This window comes from Schistocerca serialis, chromosome 4 (genome assembly GCF_023864345.2).
Source record: "Schistocerca serialis cubense isolate TAMUIC-IGC-003099 chromosome 4, iqSchSeri2.2, whole genome shotgun sequence".
NCBI classification, from domain to species: domain Eukaryota; kingdom Metazoa; phylum Arthropoda; class Insecta; order Orthoptera; family Acrididae; genus Schistocerca; species Schistocerca serialis.
In genome coordinates this window covers 907808067-907830022 of record NC_064641.1, presented here as the reverse complement: position 1 = coordinate 907830022, position 21956 = coordinate 907808067, and the positions used below count along the sequence as shown (strand labels likewise).

Here is a 21956-nt window from a genome sequence, read left to right as displayed (position 1 = left end):
TTGGTGACCAGGATCCTTGCATCACCGTCTGTCTGTCTTTTTTGGGTTATCATTCTTCTGACTGTTACGCTGCGGCCTCTCTTGTACCAACCACTCCTTTTCATCACTTTATTTGTACCCTTTAGCCTCAACTACTTGTTGGATGTATTCCAATGTCTGTCTTCCTCTACAGTTTACACCCTCTCCAGAAGTTACTGCGCCATGTATTAACACACGTCGTGTCATTCTGATCCTTCGTCTTGTCAGTGATCTCATTGTGTTCCTTTCTTCGCAAATCTTATTAGTCCATCCAGTCTTTAAAATCCTCCTACAACGCCACTTCCCAAACAATTGGGTTCTCTTTTCTACTGGTTCGGTAGTTCACTACCATACAAGGCTGTGCTCCAGACGTACATTCTCAGAAATTTCATCCCCAGATTAACGCCGATGTTTGATACTAACAGACTTCTCTGCGCCAGAAATGCCCTCTTGTGCTTGTGGTAATCTGCTTTTGATGTCATCCTTGCTTTTCCCGATCTGTGGTGTTTTGCTTCCATGGTAGCAGAATTCCTTCACCAAATCTACTTCTTGGTCTGAAACTTACTGGCGGATTAAAACTGTGTGCCGGACTTTTGGCTTTCGCGGCTAAGCGCTCTACCAAATGAGCTGCCCGAGCACGACTCACGACCGGTCCTCACAGCTTTATTTCAAGTCAGTGCCTCGTCTCCTACCTTCCAAACTTCACAGAAGCTCTCCTGTGAAATGACTTCTTGGTCTTGGCCTTGATGTTAATTTTACGAATAATCTCATTTGTACTCCCTCGCAACACCTTTATCTTCCTTCGGTTTAGAGCGTCATCACCGGATTTTATCTTTGATATAATTTCATCCTGATTTTAACCATATAGAGACAGAACGACAGGGGACAATGATGATGATGTTTGGTGTATGTGGGGCTCAACTACGCGGTCATCAGCGCCCGTACGAAGTCCCAATTTTTTCTCAGTGCAATGTTTTACACACTACAATCGAGCCACTCTCACGAATGATGATGATGATGAGGATGAAATGATAACACAAACACCAAGTCCCCGGGCAGAGAAAATCCCCAACCAGGCCGGAAAAGGAACCCAGGACCCCGTGATCGAGAGGTAGCAACGCAGGCAGGCAGGCAGCAAGATGTGAGAACCAAGTAATTCGACTAGGGAAAGGGGACGTTCAGTTTAGCGTGAAATCGGAGCCAAGTGTCGTTCGAGGTACACCTTCACGTCACTTGCAAGTTAGGGCTAGCGTAAACGCATACTGAAAAATTACGTTGTCCGGCCGGCAATCGATCTCGCGACCGTACGGTCTCCTGGCTCGCACTTCATCACTAAACTAACACGCTCGACGAAAGCCTGTGAAATGGGCCACCACTACACAGTCGTGAACTGCCGACAGCGGTTAGTCAGTGTTGTCAGCACTTGATACTCTCAAGGGCTTCCGTCGCCACGGAGAATGGACTAGTACTGCGTGTCACGTGACGTGAGAACTTGTGCAGGAGGTCGGCTTGACAGTTGGACACAGCGTGCGACAGCAACGCAATTGACGACAGTCGGGTCGCAAGAGCCCGACGTGTTGGCCTCTCCACATCCGTCGTCGTGCACACACTGAGAATTTCGAGAGCCAAATTCGTCAAACGAGTATCTTGAGTGTGCCGCCAGAGTCAACTGGAGACAGCGTGCTGGGGGCAGGAGTGGCCGTCGGCTGTTGCCAACTGTAACAGCGGGTATCCGGGCCAGAGTGCTACAAACCAGTCACCACTACAGTACTGGGCAACTACAGCATACCCACGGGAAGTTGTACATTTTCATTTTCTTATTGTGAGGTTTAGTACATATCTACAGCAGACAACTCACACACAACTTTGTTGAAAGGTTGTAATGACCTTAGCCGCATTTGGGCATTGAAGTGAATCACTAGTACAAGGTGAAAATTTTTGGCAGACCGGAACTCTAACCCGGATTTCGCGCTTAATGCTATCGGTCGTTAATACCGCTTTTTTAAAAAAAATAATTAAGTAGGGCGGGGAGGGCAGAGTGATCAGGGGTCGTAGCCCGAGGTCTGGCCACAGTATCCCCCTCGCCCGTCAAGGAATCAAGGAATTAGGGATGGTAAGGGGAAATGTTTTGTGAGAATTTTTAAATTTTTGTTTAAATATTTATTTATATTTACTGTTTTTAATTTGGTTTTACTTTATACCACAACAAAAATAAATGTACCTAGCACCGCATCGTGCTCTGAGTAAACAAAACAATATCTCGGCACGTTCCTACACCGAGGTAATGTATATGGGGAAAACGAAAAAAAAAGTGCGGCGTACATGATGCAGAAGGGTGAGTCGCTACTCACCTAACGCTTCATCATCCAGTTACGTCTTCACGTAAGTCGTATGTTATTCCACCGAGACTCGAACTTAGTCTTGTCAGCTCACTCAACGGGTGTCTTCTTCTACCTGTTCATGATCAAGCTGCATGGAGGGTCGCGTAGGGCACTTCCTTAGTAATTAGAAAAATACTGTCCGTATTTTTTGGGTTCCGTACGATCGTGCAATGACGTTCTTGTAGGTAGATCCAAAAGTCTAATACATCTTTAGGTCCATCGTGAAATAAGTAGTGTACCGCATGCGCACGGATCCACGTGACTGCGTTGGTCTTGGTGCGCTGGAAATACTGTTGACACGGAAATAGTAGAAACCGAGGTGTAATGTGTTCCGGAGTCACTCGTAAAAACACTACAAAATTTGTCGCACCAAGCGCCATACGTCTTCTGCCGCGCCACATGTGAGACGGTGTTCGTCAGTGTCTGGCATCCCGCAGTCTACACATAGAGGCGATTCCGCCATTTTATCTTGTGGAAGCGTGATCGGGTGATCTGTTTACCATTGACTGTGATGTACCAAGCGGATTGGACGTCTGCGTCCAGTGTGACCGCGTGTATCATCCGCCACACCACCTTCCAATTAACCTGAGGGCTTTTGGTCTCCACGATGTTTGGTGGGCGCCTCTGTTGTAGGACGCCATATATATCCCGCGGCGACGCCTGTTTCGTTGGTGGTACTGCGATGCGGACATAGCTGTGTTCAATGTAAAAATTCCCGAAGTAGTAGAAGGGTGGGGGTATGTCATGCGTCGTCAATGGGGGTATAAGGGAGGGCGGAGATAAGGACCCCAGCAGCAAACGTGTCAAACTTTCCGGGTGGTGGCGCCACAGCTTGATGTGTGAGCTGACATACAGGGCCACAGCTCTGTCGTGGACATGGACTAGACCAAAACCTCCCCTTTCTGGGGGAATGGTCAGTGACTCATAACTGACTTTGAAGAGCATGCCGGTACTGACGTAGGTTCCAAATGCCGCTAACAGACGTCGAGCCATCAGTAACGGTTTGGAAGAATACGCGCTGTGTGTGGAAGGCGCGATGCAAGGTAAACATTGACAAAGTGTGTCCTTTGAAGAACGTCGAGGGTCCGCAGACGAAGGTTGAAGATCTGGACCCGAATTTGTTGTAATGAGCGGCGGTAGTTCAGAGTCGCAGTGCGCCGTATGTCGTCGTGAAACTCTATTCTGAGACAGTTGATAGTGCCACGAAGCTGTAGGGGCTCGACACACGCTGGGGTCAACCCGTCTCCTATGGCCATAGCGACCGATTTGGTGACGTTTAGACAGCTGCCGGAAGCCACACCGACCGCTTCGGCCATCCGAACACTCTTCCCGGCCGACCCAAATTCCCAGCCTGTTATACGCTACTGACGTTGCGTCAGCTACCGCTGCAGCCCTTACTCGCAGTAATAAATGGGGGTCTGTGTGCATCCGCGTTGAGGCCAAGAACCTACGGTCGTCATCACCTTATACACGGAAGCGCCAAAGAAACTGGTACAGGCATGCTTATTCAAAGACAGAGGTACGTAAACAGGCAAAACACGGCGCTCCGGTCGGCAACCCCTCTATAAGGAAACAAGTGTCTGGTACAGCTCTTAGATCGTTTACTGCTGCTACAATGCCAGATTATCAAGGTTTAAGTGAGTTTGAACGTGGTGTTATAGACGCGCACGAGCGATGCGATACAGCATCTCCGAGGTGACGATGAAGTGGGGACTTTCCCGTGTCACCATTACACGAGTGTATCGTCAACATCATCAATCTCCGGGATCGCTGCGGCCGGGAAAAGATCCTGCAAGAACGGAACCAACGACGACTGAAGACAATCCTTCAGCGTGATAGAAATGCAACCCTTCCGCAAATTGCTGCAGATTTCAATGCTGTGCCATCAACAAATGTCAGCGTGCGAGCCATTCAACGAAGCATCTCCGATATGGGCTCTCGGAGCCGAAGACCCACTCGTGTACCCTTGATGACTGCACGACACAAAGCTTTACGCCTCGCCTGGGCCCTTCAGGTCCCATATTGGACTGTTGATGGCTGGGAACGGTCGCGCGAGTCGCATTTCAAATTGTTTCCAGCGGATGGACGTACACGGGTATGGAGACAACCTCATGAATTCATGGACCCTACATGTCGACAGGGGACTGTTCAAGCGGTGAAGGCTCTGTAGTGGTGTGGGGCGTGTGCAGTTGGAGTGATATGGGAGACCCTAATACCTCTAGATACGCCTCTGACGAGTGACACGTGCGTAAGCATCCTGCATCCATTCACGTCCATTGTGCATTTCGACGGACTTGGGCAATTCCAGTGGGACAATGCGACAACCCACCCGACCATTGTTTCTACAGAGTGGCTCCAGGAACACTGTTCTGAGTTTAAACACTTTCGCTGGCCACCAAACTCCCCAGACATTACCATTATAGAGCATATCTAAGATACCTTGCAATGCGCCCTTTAGATATCCGCCCCCTCGTTCTCCTACGGATTTGTGGACAGATCTGCAGGATTCATGGTGTTAATTGCCCCCGGCACCTCTTCGTTCATTAGTCGAGTCCATCCTACGTCGTGTTGCGGCACTTCTGCGAGCTCCCTGGGGCTTTGCACGATATTAGCCGGCTGTACCAGTTTCTTTGTGTTATATCCTAGCCAGTAATGCCAACCGAGCCCGCTGCCAAAAGGTTGGCAGCATCAAAGTCCGGACGCCGTCCGCATAAGCAGCGCCAGCGATACAGGAAATCGCCGCAAGTCTGCGCGCGCCACCGCTGGCTTCTGGCTTCTTAAGCGCTGGAGTCGCGAGCGCTATGTCAGTTCTGTATTCGCCGCTCAGTTGTATACTCGCCACCGAATTGTGTACTTACTAGTCAGTTGTGTGTTCATCGCAGCAGAGTTGTTGTTTGTCGTCAGCCGACGCTGACCTAGCCGCTCCGACTCGAACTAGACAGATTTCTGTAGACACGTTCACTACTGTGTTACTGTATCTTCGTTAATAAAGATAAGTACCGACTTTTATTTAATCAGAGTGTTTGGGTTTTCATCTTTCTGTTCACTGTTCCAGCGGACCGGTCGGCCCGCTATTAAAAGTGTGGCGGTGACTTCGTAAGCCGATTCTACAGCGAATTGCTTGTCGCTACGAACACCGCCACAAAACTTTGGTTCTTAAGTGTAAATCGCAATGACTAGTAATTATTGTCTTTGATTAAAGGTGTTCCTTCTGTTCGTCGCATTGCGTACTTTTTCTCTTACTTTCTATACATACTGTATTATCTGGTAGCAGGACTGTCTATATTCGGTCAAAGTTTCGTCGAGCTATAACACTCGACAATCACACAAGCAAAAGTTACCCTCGTCCTTAAGTTTTGCACACCACTGTACTTTGGAACCTCAATCGAGTAAAGTCTGATATTAAATTATACTACAGTTTTAAATAAATAAGAGGGAACTTTTATACTCTACTTGGTTAATACGATTCAACTTAGCAGAAGGAAGCCATCACCTCAGTAAAGGGGCTAAGGCCTCCCCGACTTTCAGAAGCTGATGAGTCAAAAAGATGAGTAACAGGATCGTAGTTGGAAAACGCTGAACTACGACCCTGTTACTCATTAACAGCACCCTCTGAAAACTGGATCTTAGCAGATCGCCTGGATTGAGACAAGCTATCAGTCAACTTTAAGCCCTTGACGTAACCACCTGCAAGAAATCTTTTCTTAAACCAGACTATAGAGAGTAGGTGAAATGCGAGAGCAATCAGGCCTAGCTTCAGCTGGTACAGTCACGTATTTAAGCGGCTACTAGGTTCATTAACAAGTTGGTCGTGTAGGAAAGTGCACTCATTACCTGTATTCCGAAACCCCAGCCACGCAGATCCGGATCCTATCAGCACGTCCTGCTCTAATGTCCGTTTACTTAGTAGAGTAGCAAACCTAAGATTGCATTTACGGCAGTTACCTACAGCCGCATAGGCTGACTTTTCTTTTGCGCCTAACAAATTGTAAAAAAAATTAAAAACCACTCTGGATAAACACTTCACTGACTACTACGCCCACAGCATTCTTTCCTGTTCGTAGTGCAGTAGGGTACTTAACCAGATGGCAATCACAGGTTTTACTCATACAGCCGCCGGTTTCAACAGCACGCTACAACCATCTTCAGGATCGATTTTCCTGTATAAGAAGCATGATAACGGTGAGATGAATCTGTTCTCGTGTTGGTTTCATGAAATATACAGATATGTTGAGATGCAAAAGTCAGTACCGCGCCGTGCTCAATAACTGCAAAACGTAAGGAAATACATCTGGACATTATGAAGTGAAAAATGAAGAACTACTACAGAGAATTAGCGATCATATAGGTCGGTATGGAAAAGCGTTACTACGAGAAGCAACGGGTATTTGTGTGAGATGTATCATATCATCCAAGTATTGCTGAGTTGAAGAGGGACTATAGGAGCAGACGAAGTTTAAAATATACAAAACAAATTATCGGTGACGTAGGACATGAATATGTAGATGGAAAGCTTAGCACAATATGAGCTATGTAGAAGATAGGATTAAACTGATCAAAATATCAGAGACTAAAACGTAAAAAGTGGTTTATGTCTGTAACGTTCTATCGATCACAGTGACAACCCTTCATTTATTTTTTGCTTCGTTATCCAAAACAGTTTGCAGTCTACAAACTGTTTCCGAAAAAAATTTGCTTTGCGTTATTTTTTGGAACAGTTTGCGAATAAAAGTACATTTGACACGAATTACATCCAAGATTTGCAAGACATAGTCACAAAACAAGAACTATTGATCACACTAAGTAAAAGTATTATATACCGTATGAATAAAACAAGCTGACCTACAGATTATATAAATTTCTTTTTTTCCCCAATTCTAATCAGTACCTCCTCATTAGTTATTCGCTCTACTCAAACAAGCTTCAGCGTCCTCTGTAACACCAGGTTGCGAAAGCTTCTATTCTCTTGTCTGAACTGCTTAACGTCCACGTTACACTTCCGTACAATGCTACATTCCAGAAAAATGCCTTCAGAAATGACTTCCTAATATTTAAATTTACATTTGAAGTTATCACATTTCTTCGGGAATGCTTTTCTTGCTGTTGTCAGCATGTCGCTTCTACTGCGCCCATCGTCAGTTCGGTCGAATAGCAAATCCCACGTACTACTTTTAATATTTAATTCCCTCTGCATCACTTCATTTAATTCAACTACTTTCAATTGCTGTTGTTTTGCTTTTGTTGAAGTACTTCGCACAACCTCTTTTCAAGTCTCTCTCCATTCTGTTCAACTACTCTTGCAAGTCCTTTGCCGTCTCTAACAATCTTACATACATTACCAAACCTGAAAGTTTTTTTTTTTTCTTCTCAAGTTTTATTCGCTTTGTAAACATTCCCTTGATTTTTACGTCGCTACTTACTTGATGTACAGATTGAATAACATTAGGGTAGGCTATAACCATGACATACTCCCTTTTTAACTACTACTTGGCTGCCATGTCCATCGATACTTATAAGTACAGTCTGATTTGTGTTCAGTGTCTGTATAATCTTTCGCTCCCCCTATTTTATTCATGCTACTTTCACAATTTCAAAGCATTGAACCCAGTTAACATCTCTTAATCATCAAATGCTATAAACGTAGGTTTGTCGTTCTTGAGCTCATCGTCTAGCGTAATTTGTAATATCAGTACTGCACTGCATGTCGTTAAATTTCTCTGGAGCATTCAGATCGACCCTCGCTAACACTGGTTTCTATTAATCTTTCAATACTTCTGCATACATTTTATGTCAGTATTTTTATGTTTAAAATTTATTTAGTACATATTTGGAAAATGAAAGATAAAACCTATCTTCCTCTATGGTAAATAATACACTTTCACTAACAAAAAAATATTAAGCTGGCCAATTTTCAAAATCGGTGTCCCATGAACCTAAATAGATCCATGTTTCCATGTGATCCTAGGAATTTCAGAGTTAAATATTTAATTTTAGAATGATTTTATGAGAATGGAGATGATGGTGAAAAATATAACAAAACAGTATCAAAACACATTTATTCTTCTGAGAATGAAAAGCATGAAACATCACATATAAGGTTTCAACATAGCATTTGAATACGGCCTTCACAAATCACATACAAATGTTATCTGCATTCTATTAAGTTTTTTGGTACATATATGTCCCACTACGTACAAATTATGTAGAAACCAGCAGAATTACTGAGGTATGTAGTAACGTTTCGAAACAATTTATATGATGTATAAGAAAACACAGCTAGTTATTCCAGACATTCTTGGAATTGAGAAGATGGTGATCTGAACTGATTTTCGTAAAACAGACACACTATAAACACACACTACCATCCCATTTGATGCCTCACAGCCTTCTACATATCCACCCCATAATCCATAGCATTTTTCTCCAATTTCTGACAGCACCTCGGTACCTGCTAGCGCAAGACACATGTGAGATATAGACGTCCGAAGACTGAAAACAGCGTATTGCATTAGTGGGACTTAATGTATTCAACCAACCACGAAATGGTTAAAGTTATAGTTTGGCAATATTCACACTTCTCAGACGGTGCTTTTTTTGTTGTTAATGAGATCATTATTTTCTGCTTGGAGACAGAGGGCAGAGGGTATTTCGCCTGTCTCATGTAGCTTGGAAGCAAAGTGGAATACTTTTGGCATGAAGAATCTCAGTAATTCGAAGGAATGTTTTCTATCGGGTACTACAGGGGACTTCAATGCACTGTCACATTCTTCAAATTCTTCACGCAATAACGTATCTCCGATCTTATATTTATTTACTTGCTCTTCCCTTTTAATAAGTGTGCCCTCAAGTTCATTGCCCTTGTACAACTCTTCTATATATTCCTTCGACCTTTCAGCTTTCCCTTCTGTGTTTGGTACTGGTTTGCCTTTTGAGCTCTTGCTACACATATGTTCATGTACCTAGAAACAAACACTATATTCAGATTTAAAAGTCTTATCAACGAGAAAATGTCGTCAGTACTGTATTTAATAATCCATGTAATACGTTATTGCTACACTACACACTGATAGCATCAGTAAGTGAAGTCAGATTAAGAAGAGTTAATATGAAAGACCAGTTACAAGTTAAGAACAGATGAAACTGATGCTATTGGCAACCAACACAAATTTCCATTCCAAGACACGGCGAACTGTTAAGACGTTTAAGAAACTCAGTTCATTTGCAAATATTACCTCTTGCATTTTTCCGTTTCAAGATAGATGTGCATGACTGGCAGTGTGTGACTTCACCGTTCACATGTTGTGTAACTAATTTTAAAAAATACAGGGTGGACATTAATAAAACCGACGAACTGCAGGAACGGATTCCTGACTGGGAATGGAGGAAAAACGGTCCTATAAACATGTGTGCAGAAATGCATCGCTGCCACGGTAGATGGCTCTGACGAATGAAAGTTCTTCCGGCCACGTGTTGTGTGTTCCTCGTGTTTTGCAGGCTGTGAGATTGACGGAGCGCACTGTCAGCAGCGTAACGGTACGGTATTCATGTCGGGAACCAGCCGAGGTGGTGGTTCTCTATGGCCAAGCAGATGGAAACAGTAGAGAGGCTACACGGCTGTACCAAAACAAGTAGCCTCACAGATGACAGCCACTTCACACAACATTTGGAGTCCTTTCTGGGCGTTTGTGTGACCATGGATCGTTGCAGACAGGCAAACGTGCATGGAGGCGGCGAACTGTGCTGACACCGGATTTGGAGGACCGGGTTCTACCTCTCGACCGTTTCCATATGCTTGGCTGAACAGAAACACCATCTCGGTTTCTTCCGGCATGACTAGCGGGCCATTCTGCTGATTTAGAGTACGCTGCGTCAATTGCACAGCCTGCAACACACAAGTAACCATGGAGGTAAGAATAAGGGGAGATGGCGCTACGTATCCCAGCCGTACTTCGTTTTGAAGCCATGGGGGCTGGCTCGCTGCCACGACACTCTGACCAAAACATTGCCAGTGTGCTATAGCGCTGCGTGTATTACAGTCGCTAATTGCACCACATACGCATGTAACGTCATCAGATTGGTTGTTTCAAAGTTTTTGTTTAAAATAAAATCTTGTAAAGGCGAAATTCCGCGTTTCTTCCGATTAAAAATAGTTTTTAACGTAATATTACGAATAGCTACCCTTCAACGTAAACGATACAATTTTGTTAATTCAGTAATAAACGTGTATCACAAACTAAATAATAGAAACTGAAAACTAAGTTAGCTATACCCTCCCTCCAAAGCCCCATAAATACATCTTGTTTGTAATACGTACTGGGACATTTCAATTACGTTACACTACTGGGAAACACTGTTCATTACCACCAATATTTACTGAAATACGGTACATAGAATGGCAAATCTACACAGTGTCCTGTTTAGGCCTATACTTTACGCCAGTTAATGTAGTGTTAGCTTTTAATTTGGTACACGATGAAGACAAAGTGAGTTACTCAACACTTCGATTATCGACGATACGTACGTATTATACTGAAACGTGAACATGAAAACTAAGAATTTAATTCTTTGAATTAACATACCTTTTGCAAATGTTTTGGGTGTGTAGGGAAAACTGATGGTACAGCATTTTGTCGGAGCCTTACTGTTGAAAGGGAAGTTCGGTCAATGTCCTCTTCTCGGAACTGCTGAGAACATATAGTGCTCCATTTAGACGCACGCCAATTCTTCCTCCTCACGGCATTCTCCCACAGAGCTTTCCGACTTTCATTTTTAGGAAATCTAAAATCATACGGGAGAAAAACACGCTATAGTACAAGTACCGATGTAGCACACGTTCATTCACAAAGAAGTTGTAAAATCACACTTAACGAGACAACTTACACATGAAATGTTATTCCCTTCGATTTCGCATCACAATCAGAACGATTCGTACATCCGAACACCACACAAGTCACCATAATAGCGCAAAATCCTTCCAAAAGCGAGCGACAAGCCTATGCACACAAGCTTACAACAGCAATGTTTTGGTCGGATTGAGATGGCTATCCTCGGCTTCACATAGCTTCACAGCTGTGACGTCACGGCGTCTCCCTCTATTCTTACCTCCATGCAAGAAACACACGGCACGTGGTCAGAGGAACTTCCATTCGTCAGAGACATCTACCGTGGAAACGATGCATTTCCAGACACATGTTCATAGGATCTGTTTTCCTTCCTTTCCAATCAGGAAGCCTTACCTGCAGTTTTCCGGTTTTATTAATGTTCATCGTGTATACAGGATTTTACTCAACGTGAAACTGTAACTGCCGAATTAATCATATCCTAAAAATAGTTTTAATATATTATACTGCAAGTAATAAATAGTGTAGGACTCGTAATATCTACAGTCACTGCACGTAACACTATCTCAAGTCTCATTACGACAGACACAGTGGACATACAGAAAGCTGCTTACGACGATGTACACTGCGCGATTCGTAGTGCGATTCCAAGATCGGTTGCTGATGGAAACACCGATTAGGAAACTTGACACATTCCTAAGTAGACTATCTTACAAATACGACACTCTCCTCTACCTGACAGAAAATTATACTGCAGTTAAAATAAATTAACGTAAGCAGAGGTCTTCATTGCAGTGCCTAGAGTAGGAATGTAGAATAAAATCCTCCATCAGAAATACCCAGAAGAGAGTATCTCGTCCATGTCGGCAGCAGAAGCGCGCAAATTGTACCATTAGTCATCTTATTGAAGGTAAAGACCTAGTTTGGATGTCTGCAGTTGGCGAGAAACCACAAAATTACGTCCTTATTACTCATGTTCTTAAAGCGTCCCGTTTAGTGAGTCAGCTGGAATGAGATTTTCGCCTCTTTATAGAGATGACGGCTTCTTTCCTTGCGTAACAAAAAGAAGCAAATGTGACGTGTTAACCAAATAAAGTTACATCATTCACTCCTCTTTATTTCAAAGTATAATAGGGCATAAATAATAATTTGAGCGAGGTGACACTGTGATTACAATTACCCAAACGTGTCCGGTTGGAAAATGGTTCAAATCCAATTGTGAATGGCCTCCCTAAATCGCTGCAACTGAATAACGGAGTGATTTCCTCAAGAAAACCACAGTTGAACTCCTGTCTCACCGTTGCCTCACTGAGTTAGTTTGTCCATTTCTAATCATCCCCGATATTTAACTTCCCTGCTTCCCTTGTTAAAAAGAATTAGATATCTAACCGTGAATCGTTAACTGCATGCTGTTGTTTGCTTCAATGTATTCGGCCAGCCGGCCGCGGTGGCCGTCCGGTTCTAGGCGCTTCAGTCCGGAATCGCACTTCTATGGTTGCAGGTTTGAATCCTGCCTGGGGCATGGATGTGTGTGATGTCCTTAGGCTTGTTAGGTTTAAGTAGTTCTAAGTTCTAGGGGACTGATGACCTCAGATGTTAAGCCCCATAGTGCTCAGAGCCATTTGAACCATTATTCCGCCAGGATGAAGTAGTTTTTTTAAGTTTCTAAATGAAATTTGACTATTGGTCTTAATGACATCCGTCCCAAAAGGGATGTTCCCGAAGTTAACTTTCACTCGTTTCCAGTAGCCTCCAACAAACTTCTCTCTTCGCGAATCTCATCCGAATTGGAAAGTTATCTACGTTGTTCTGCAAATCTCAATGTTTCTTGTAAGGTATCCTTGCGTCAGATAACTTCAAAAGGGAACTGTAAAAACTGCGTATCACGTTTAGCTGAATGTATTCTATTAATGTCATTATGGTTTATAATGAGGGATCATTCCCGTGTTCGTTAAGCAGTTCTTGCGGTTATAAGTTTTCAGAAATGTTATTTATCACATGTTCACGTCCTAAATGGCCGTCCGAGATATTTCACAATCCCTACCCTAAGACAGAGAGGTCAGCTTGTCATGATGCCCGTTATGGAGCGCAGTGTTTTTGAGACACACTGCAGAGAATGAGCTATGTCACAAGCACACCACTTTATGCAATTTTACAGCTGTGTAGTGAGCTTAAGTGTCTGTCACTGTCCCATTTCTGTTCTAGTAAGGTGTTATTCCAACATTTAGATTTCTTATGTTACTGGTAGACACAGCAAATCGATAGAAACCCGAAGTGGTTCTTCTGTCAGAGGGAGAAGTCTGACACGGTCCCCTACTGCAGGTTGTTAAGGAAGGAAGAACGACTCTACCACAATTGACGTACGTTTTGAGTAAGGACCGCGAAGACAAGAGAAATCATGGCTGGTGCGGAGGCATACATACAATCGTATTTTCCGAGCTCTATTCGTGATTGGAATAGGATGGCAAAGGCTACCTAATAGTACTAGGAAACCTCTGCCATGCGCCGTTTGGTAGATCGCGGGGTGTGTATGTAGATGTAAATGTATATGAATTATGAGGGGAGGTACATTTCAATGTAAACCATGATGCAGCTCGTTACGCAAGGAGCAGCTTCTGCAGAATGACAAGTGGAGGACGAAGTTTGGCGAAAAGAACCACACTGCAGCTTTCTTTTAGGGAGTCAAGAAAACCACAGAACACAGCCCAGCTACAACCAACAAAGACGGATATCTTTACCGTAAAACACTCGTTCACGCAAACAACATCATTCATCGCATTCCACAGATGCCATCAAGAGACTCAGCTCTCAGTGGTGCGGTACGAGTCGGGGTATACGTCAGCAATAGACAAAGAAAGACTTGCAACATAATCTCTGTACGCTTTGTAAACAATCAACTATTATTATACTACTGAATGGTATTCATGCTTATGCCATGTAATTTATTCAAGCAAATTAGGAAGAAACCAGTTTCTTTGATTTGAAAAATAATAAAATTCCACCGTGCTGTGTTTTAAATTATTTTATTTGCACTACTGGTTTCACACTCAATCCATTTTCAAGTGCACCTGAAAACATGAAGAACAGCATAAGAAGAAAATAAAAAATAGCAAAACAATACGAAAGTCATAAAATTAGTTACATTGGATGTAGCGTTAAACATACATAGTAGTTAGCTGTAGAAGTCAATGTGCACACACCACTGTCAGTTTGTTACAAAATCGTGTGTGATGCATATTTGCGGACAGTACCGTCATCAACGGTCATGTTCTAAAACATAAGGATCATGACATGCAAAGTGCTTTCGAGAACGGTAACATTACTGCTTCATTAAAATATGACCTCTAGTCAGAAGCAATAGAGCAACGAACCATGTAATGAAACTTCCTGGCAGATTAAAACTGAGTGCCCGACCGAGACTCGAACTCGGGACCTTTGCCTTTCGCGGGCAAGTGCTCTACCATCTGAGCTACCGAAGCACGACTCACGCCCGGTACTCACAGCTTTACTTCTGCCAGTATCTCGTTCCTACCTTCCAAACTTTACAATGAGTAACTTACTGTAGCTCAGATGGTAGAGCACTTGCCCGCGAAAGGCAAAGGTCCCGAGTTCGTGTCTCGGTCGGGCACACAGTTTTAATCTGCCAAGAGGTTTCATATCAGCGCATCTCCGCTGCAGAGCGAAAATCTCATTCTGGAACCATGTAATGTTTACTATAAATCACACTGTATGCTCCTGTTCAAATGAATGTTACATGTACATGAATACGTCGGTAAATTTTAACGGTCGGTAACGTGTATCCACAGCACATGAGGCCTGTAATTGAAGAAGTGTCATGATGATCTCTCCATTGGCAAAAGATTCCTGAATAGTCCCCCATTCGGATCTCCGGGAGGGGACTGCCAAGGGGGAGGTTACCATCACAGAAAGATTGAATAATCAAAGAAAGGATAACGTTCTACGAGTCGGGGCGTGGAATGTCAGAAGCTTGAACGTGGTAGGGAAACTAGAAAATCTGAAAAGGGAAATGCAAAGGCTCAATCTAGATATAATAGGGGCCAGTGAAGTGAAGTGAAGTGGAAGGAGGACAAGGATTTCTGGTCAGATGAGTATCGGGTAATATCAACAGCAGCAGAAAATGGTATAACAGGTGTAGGATTCGTTATGAATTGGACGGTAGGGCAGAGGGTGTGTTACTGTGAACAGTTCAGTGACCGGGTTGTTCTAATCAGAATCGACAGCAGACCAACACCGACAACGATAGTTCAGGTATACATGCCGACGTCGCAAGCTGAAGATGAACAGATAGAAAAAGTGTATGAGGATATTGAAAGGGTAATGCAGTATGTAAAGGGGGACGAAAATCTAATAGTCATGGGCGACTGGAATGCAGTTGTAGGGGAAGGAGTAGAAGAAAAGGTTACAGGAGAATATGGACTTGGGACAAGGAATGAAAGAGGAGAAAGACTAATTGAGTTCTGTAACAAGTTTCAGCTAGTAATAGCGAATACCCTGTTCAAGAATCACAAGAGGAAGAGGTATACTTGGAAAAGGCCGGGAGATACGGGAAGATTTCAATTAGATTACATCATGGTCAGATAGAGATTCCGAAATCAGATACTGGATTGTAAGGCGTACCCAGGAGCAGATATAGACTCAGATCACAATATAGTAGTGATGAAGAGTAGGCTGAAGTTCAAGACATTAGTCAGGAAGAATCAATACGCAAAGAATTGGGATACGGAAGAACTAAGGAATGACGAGATACGTTTGAACTTCTCTAACGCTATAGATACAGCAATAAGGAATAGCGCAGTAGGCAGTACAGTTGAAGAGGAATGGACATCTCTAAAAAGGGCCATCACAGAAGTTGGGAAGGAAAACATAGGTACAAAGAAGGTAGTTGCGAAGAAACCATGGGTAACAGAAGAAATACTTCAGTTGATTGATGAAAGGAGGAAGTACAAACATGTTCCGGGAAAATCAGGAAAACAGAAATACAAGTCACTGAGGAATGAAATAAATAGGAAGTGCAGGGAAGCTAAGACGAAATGGCTGCAGGAAAAATGTGAAGATATCGAAAAAGATATGATTGTCGGAAGGACAGACTCAGCATACAGGAAAGTCAAAACAACCTTTGGTGACATTAAAAGCAACGGTGGTAACATTAAGAGTGCAACGGGAATTCCACTGTTAAATGCAGAGGAGAGAGCAGATAGGTGGAAAGAATACATTGAAAGCCTCTATGAGGGTGAAGATATGTCTGATGTGATAGAAGAAGAAACAGGAGTCGATTTAGAAGAGATAGGGGATCCAGTATTAGAATCGGAATTTAAAAGAGCTTTGGAGGACTTACGGTCAAATAAGGCAGAAGGGATAGATAACATTCCATCAGAATTTCTAAAATCATTGGGGGAAGTGGCAACGAAACGACTATTCACGTTGGTGTGTAGAATATATGAGTCTGGCGATATACCATCTGACTTTCGGAAAAGCATCATCCACACAATTCCGAAGACGGCAAGAGCTGACAAGTACGAGAATTATCGCACTATCAGCTTAACAGCTCATGCATCGAAGCTGCTTACAAGAATAATGTACAGAAGAATGGAAAAGAAAATTGAGAATGCGCTAGGTGACGATCAGTTTGGCTGTAGGAAAAGTAAAGGGACGAGAGAGGCGATTCTGACGTTACGGCTAGTAATGGAAGCAAGGCTAAAGAAAAATCAGGACACTTTCATAGGATTTGTCGACCTGGAAAAAGCGTTCGACAATATAAAATGGTCCAAGCTGTTCGACATTCTGAAAAAAGTAGGGGTAAGCTATAGGGAGAGACGGGTCATATACAATATGTACAACAACCAAGAGGGAATAATAAGAGTGGACGATCAAGAACGAAGTGCTCGTATTAAGAAGGGTGTAAGACAAGGCTGTAGCCTTTCGCCCCTACTCTTCAATCTGTACATCGATGAAGCAATGATGGAAATAAAAGAAAGGTTCAGGAGTGGAATTAAAATACAAGGTGAAAGGATATCAATGATACGATTCGCTGATGACATTGCTATCCTGAGTGAAAGTGAAGAAGAATTGAATGATCTGCTGAACGGAATGAACAGTCTAATGAGTACACAGTATGGTTTGAGAGTAAATCGGAGAAAGACGAAGGTAATGAGAAGTAGTAGAAATGAGAACAGAGAGACACTTAACATCAGGATTGATGGTCACGAAGTCAGTGAAGTTAAGGAATTCTGCTACCTAGGCAGTAAAATAACCAATGACGGACGGAGCAAGGAGGACATCAAAAGCAGACTCGCTATGGCAAAAAAGGCATTTCTGGCCAAGAGAAGTCTACTAATATCAAATACCGGCCTTAATTTGAGGAAGAAATTTCTGAGGATGTACGTCTGGAGTACAGCATTGTATGGTAGTGAAACATGGACTGTGGGAAAACCGGAACAGAAGAGAATCGAAGCATTTGAGATGTGGTGCTGTAGACGAATGTTGAAAATTAGGTGGACTGATAAGGTAAGGAATGAGGAGGTTCTACGCAGAATCGGAGAGGAAAGGAATATGTGGAAAACACTGATAAGGAGAAGGGAGAGGATGATAGGGCATCTGCTAAGATATGAGGGAATGACTTCCATGGTACTAGAGGGAGCTGTAGAGGGCAAAAACTGTAGAGGAAGACAGAGATTGAAATACGTCAAGCAAATAATTGAGGACATAGGTTGCAAGTGCTACTCTGAGATGGAGGGGTTAGCACAGGAAAGGAATTCGTGGCGGGCCGCATCAAATGAGTCAGTAGACTGATGACCAAAAAAAAAAAAAAAAAAAAAAAAAAAAAAAAGATAAAAATACGAGGAGCTTACTGTACTATCGATATGATTTCAGAGTGCATATCCGTCTCATATTATCAGTTATGTGAGAGACATGGATAGTTATATATACAAATCGGTGAAAAGTACGACCACAGGTACAGAGGCTTTTAGTATATGTGTAAAGACAAATTTCATCGACAAAACATAAGTATTTATACTATATATGTTCTGTACACTATTGGTAAGCGACACATGTAGTGTCGAATCTATAACTTAATATCTTAGTGCAAAAGGCTGAAGAATATGTGAAGTTATATCTACGTCTCTATTGTAAACCAAGAATTCACAATTATAGATCATCATAACATGAAACAAGCATCGGAAATCGAGTGCAGGGAAAACAAACTTCTTAAGTCTCATACATAATCGATGTGCATACAGGAATTAATTAAGGTAAAATAGTAACAATACATCGAAAGTAAAGCAAATACTATTAAAGTTCAACATTTACACGATCAAAATGTACATGATCTTTATCTATATAACACACAGTGTGTGTCTATGGCCGCGTGTGTGTAACTGTTCGTAGTTGCTGATAGCACAGTACAATAACCGTTATTGGAAACTATTGTGTGCCATTTAATACATATTGATTACAATAGCATAAATTGGTATGTTATTTCTTTGGGAAAGCTGCTGGTTTTTCAATAATTTTAATCAATAATTACTATATATCTGCTATTCGTATCCCAATTTTTACTTTATTACAGAGGTGTTTTTCAAAGTAAATACACTAATATTCAGAAAAAATAGAACACCTTGAGCAACTACAGGTAGGACGTTCATATTCGCAGAACATGTACATTAGTGTGTTCTGCAGAAATGTTTAGCATTTCAGTCACCTCCTCGGTTCAGCATGTGTAATTTTGTCTAGTAAGCTCAGAATCCGCCATTGGCCGGATACCTTGTTCCACGCGTGATGGTGTCAACGTATACAAGCCGCCATGGCGACCTGTAGTGTAGCCATCCACGTTGCATTCATCTGGTTCCAAAGTTCATCTGTGGTGATTGGCATTTCTTACAACACTGCACCTGTCGTTTCACCATATTCCACACATATTCGATTGGCGACAAGTCTGGTGATGTGGCGGGTCAGAGCAAAAGGGTGACAACCTGTGACGGCAAGAAGCAACGTGTTCGTCCATTGTCTTACTGAAAAATGGCGTCTGGGGCGTTGTGCAGAAAGAGTATGGGTGCAGGTCACAGGAACTCATTCACATAGGTCACAGGAACTCATTCACCTAGGTCACACTGGTCACAGTGCCCTGGACACGCACCAGCTGTGATTTGTGGTTTCTGGAGTTCCCCAAGACAGTGTTATAGGCCCTTTGCTGTTCCTTACCAATATAAACGATTTGGGAGACAATCTGAGCAGGCGTCTTTTGTCGTTTGCACATGACGCTGTCGTTAATCGACTAATAAAGTCATAAGAAGTTCAAAACAAATCGCAAAACGATTTGGAAAAGATATCAGAATGGTGCGAAGATTGGCAGTTGACCCTAAATAACGAAAAGTATGAGGTCATCCACATTAGTGTTGAAAGAATTCGTTAAACGTGGGATACGCAATAAATCATTATAATCTAAAGGATGTTAATTCAACTAAATACTTAGGTATTACAAATACAAACAACTTAAATTTGAAGGAAGACATAGAAAATGCTGTGTGGAAGGCTAACCAAAGACTCCGTTTTATTGGCAGGACACTTAGAAAATGTAACAGATCAGCTAAGGAGACTGCCTACACTACGTTTGTCCGTCCTCTTTTAGAATACTGCTGCGCGGTGTGGGATCCTTACCAGATAGCACTGACAGAGTACATCGAAAAAGTTCAAAGGAGGGCAGCACGTTTTGTATTATCGCGAAATTTGGGGGAGAGTGTCTCAGAAATGATACAGGATTTGGGCTGGACATCATTAAAAGAAAGGCGTTTTTCGTTGCGACGGAATCTTCTCAAGAAATTCCAATCACCAGCTTTCTCCTCCGAATGCGAAAATATTTTTCTGACGCCGACTTACATAGGGAGAAACGATCACTACGATAAAATAAGGGAAATCGGAGCTCGTACGGAAAGATATAGGTGTTCGTTCTTTCCGCGCGCTATACGAGATTGGAATAATAAAGATTTGTAGAATTGTGGAGGCGGTTCGATGAACCCTCGGCCAGGCACTTAAACGTGATTTGCAGAGTATCCGTGTAGATGTAGATACCCAACAGAACACAACATCGTAAGGACTGGCTTGACGCTGTATGTCTCGAGCGAATCTAGTAACTGTGATGGAGCTCCACTTGTCTGAGGGGAACCAAAATATGGCATCATTTTCAAACGAACAGGACCTGGATTCTTCCGAAAACTCTACCTGACCTTATTACTGGCCCCAGTGACGTCGTTCCATACTCCATTGACGTCTAGCATGTTTCTATACATTCGTCCGTCTGGTCGTGTTAAACGGCATTCCTGTTTCACTGTCGAAACCCTTCGTCCCACACGAGCAGCAGTTTCCCGGATGGATGCATCTAGGTCTTTCATGCCAATAATGAGCGCTCTTTCAGATTCACTGATTTGACGACACGATTCGCGCATACGGCTGCGACGCCTCCTGCACGCCTGTTGAAGTCACGCTGATCCATTAACTTCGTTTTATAACGACAACGACACATTTTGCCGGTAGGTGGCGTTGCGCCGCGACATCGATGCTGACCTTGAACCCGCAAACCGACGTGGTTCAGATGCTAATCATTTCTGCAGAACATACTAACGTACATGTCCTATCTCCAGTCGTTCAAGATGTTCACGGTCTTCGGAACATGAGTGTAGCTGCCAGCATTTGTAGATACTGAGTGCTGTTTACAGCAGATTCCTGATGGTCACACAGCTTTTTTACTAAATCTGCTGCTCAGCATGCTGCTAACAGATCGACTTGCGTTGTACTTACGAATCGGAACCGCGGAAGTTTATCATTAAAGTTCTTGGAGACGGTTGCGGGTGGTTGGGTCCACTCGACGAAAATGGTGTAGCCCGTGTAGTCGTTGAAAATAATTTATTCTGGGATAAAGCTACTTCAACATTATAGTAATCTCTTCGTTCAGTGTGTGTTTAGGAAATGCCTTTCATTTGCAAGAGGGCTTGTGTAAACGTGAGTTCTCCAGACATTATTCACGATTAGGTTGCCTACACCGCTGCTTAAGTCGTATTAAATTACATCAGATAACGGCTGCACAGCTACTGATTGGTCAGCATCATCAGCACGAAGTATAATAAAATTCAGATCAAATTCACTTGTGTTCCTTCACATCTAACCCTCCTAAGCGGTACGTCATATCACTGCTATTTAGGTACTCCTGGCGTCCGCCATTTAATTGCTAAGTGCGGTAATGCGGCCAACCTTCTATGTTTAGACCAGGTAAGATCTGAAGAGTTCTTTGTCTCTAAGACAAGTGTTTTGATTTTGATCGGTTGTACTTAACGCAACCATTTCAAAATGACTTCACAACCGAAATTTTCCGGTAACGAAAGTAATGTAGAGAGGTGTTTTAAACAAGCCAATGCAGCCAGTGTGGATATGTGATACAAGACAGACAAACATCTGTAGTCAGCTAGACAAACTGCAGACAAGCTTCTGTAGTTGTGGTCTTCAGTCCTAAGACTTATTTGATGCAGTTCTCCCCCCTAGTCTGTTCTGTGCAAACTTCTTCATCTCTGCAAACTACTGCAGCCTACAGCCATCTGAAACCTGCGCACTGTATTCTCGTCTTGGTCTTCCTCCACAGTTTTTACCCTCTACACTTCCCTCTTTTACCAAACTGAAGACACCTTGATGTCTCAGATTGTGTCCTACC

At 42.9% G+C, this 21956-nt stretch overlaps 1 protein-coding gene across 1 annotated transcript in view; it reads left to right on the top strand.

The window, feature by feature from the left end:
* The window catches only part of LOC126473585 (uncharacterized), a 608986-nt gene that overhangs the window by 178967 nt on the left and 408063 nt on the right, over positions 1-21956 (top strand). The window lies entirely within an intron of this gene.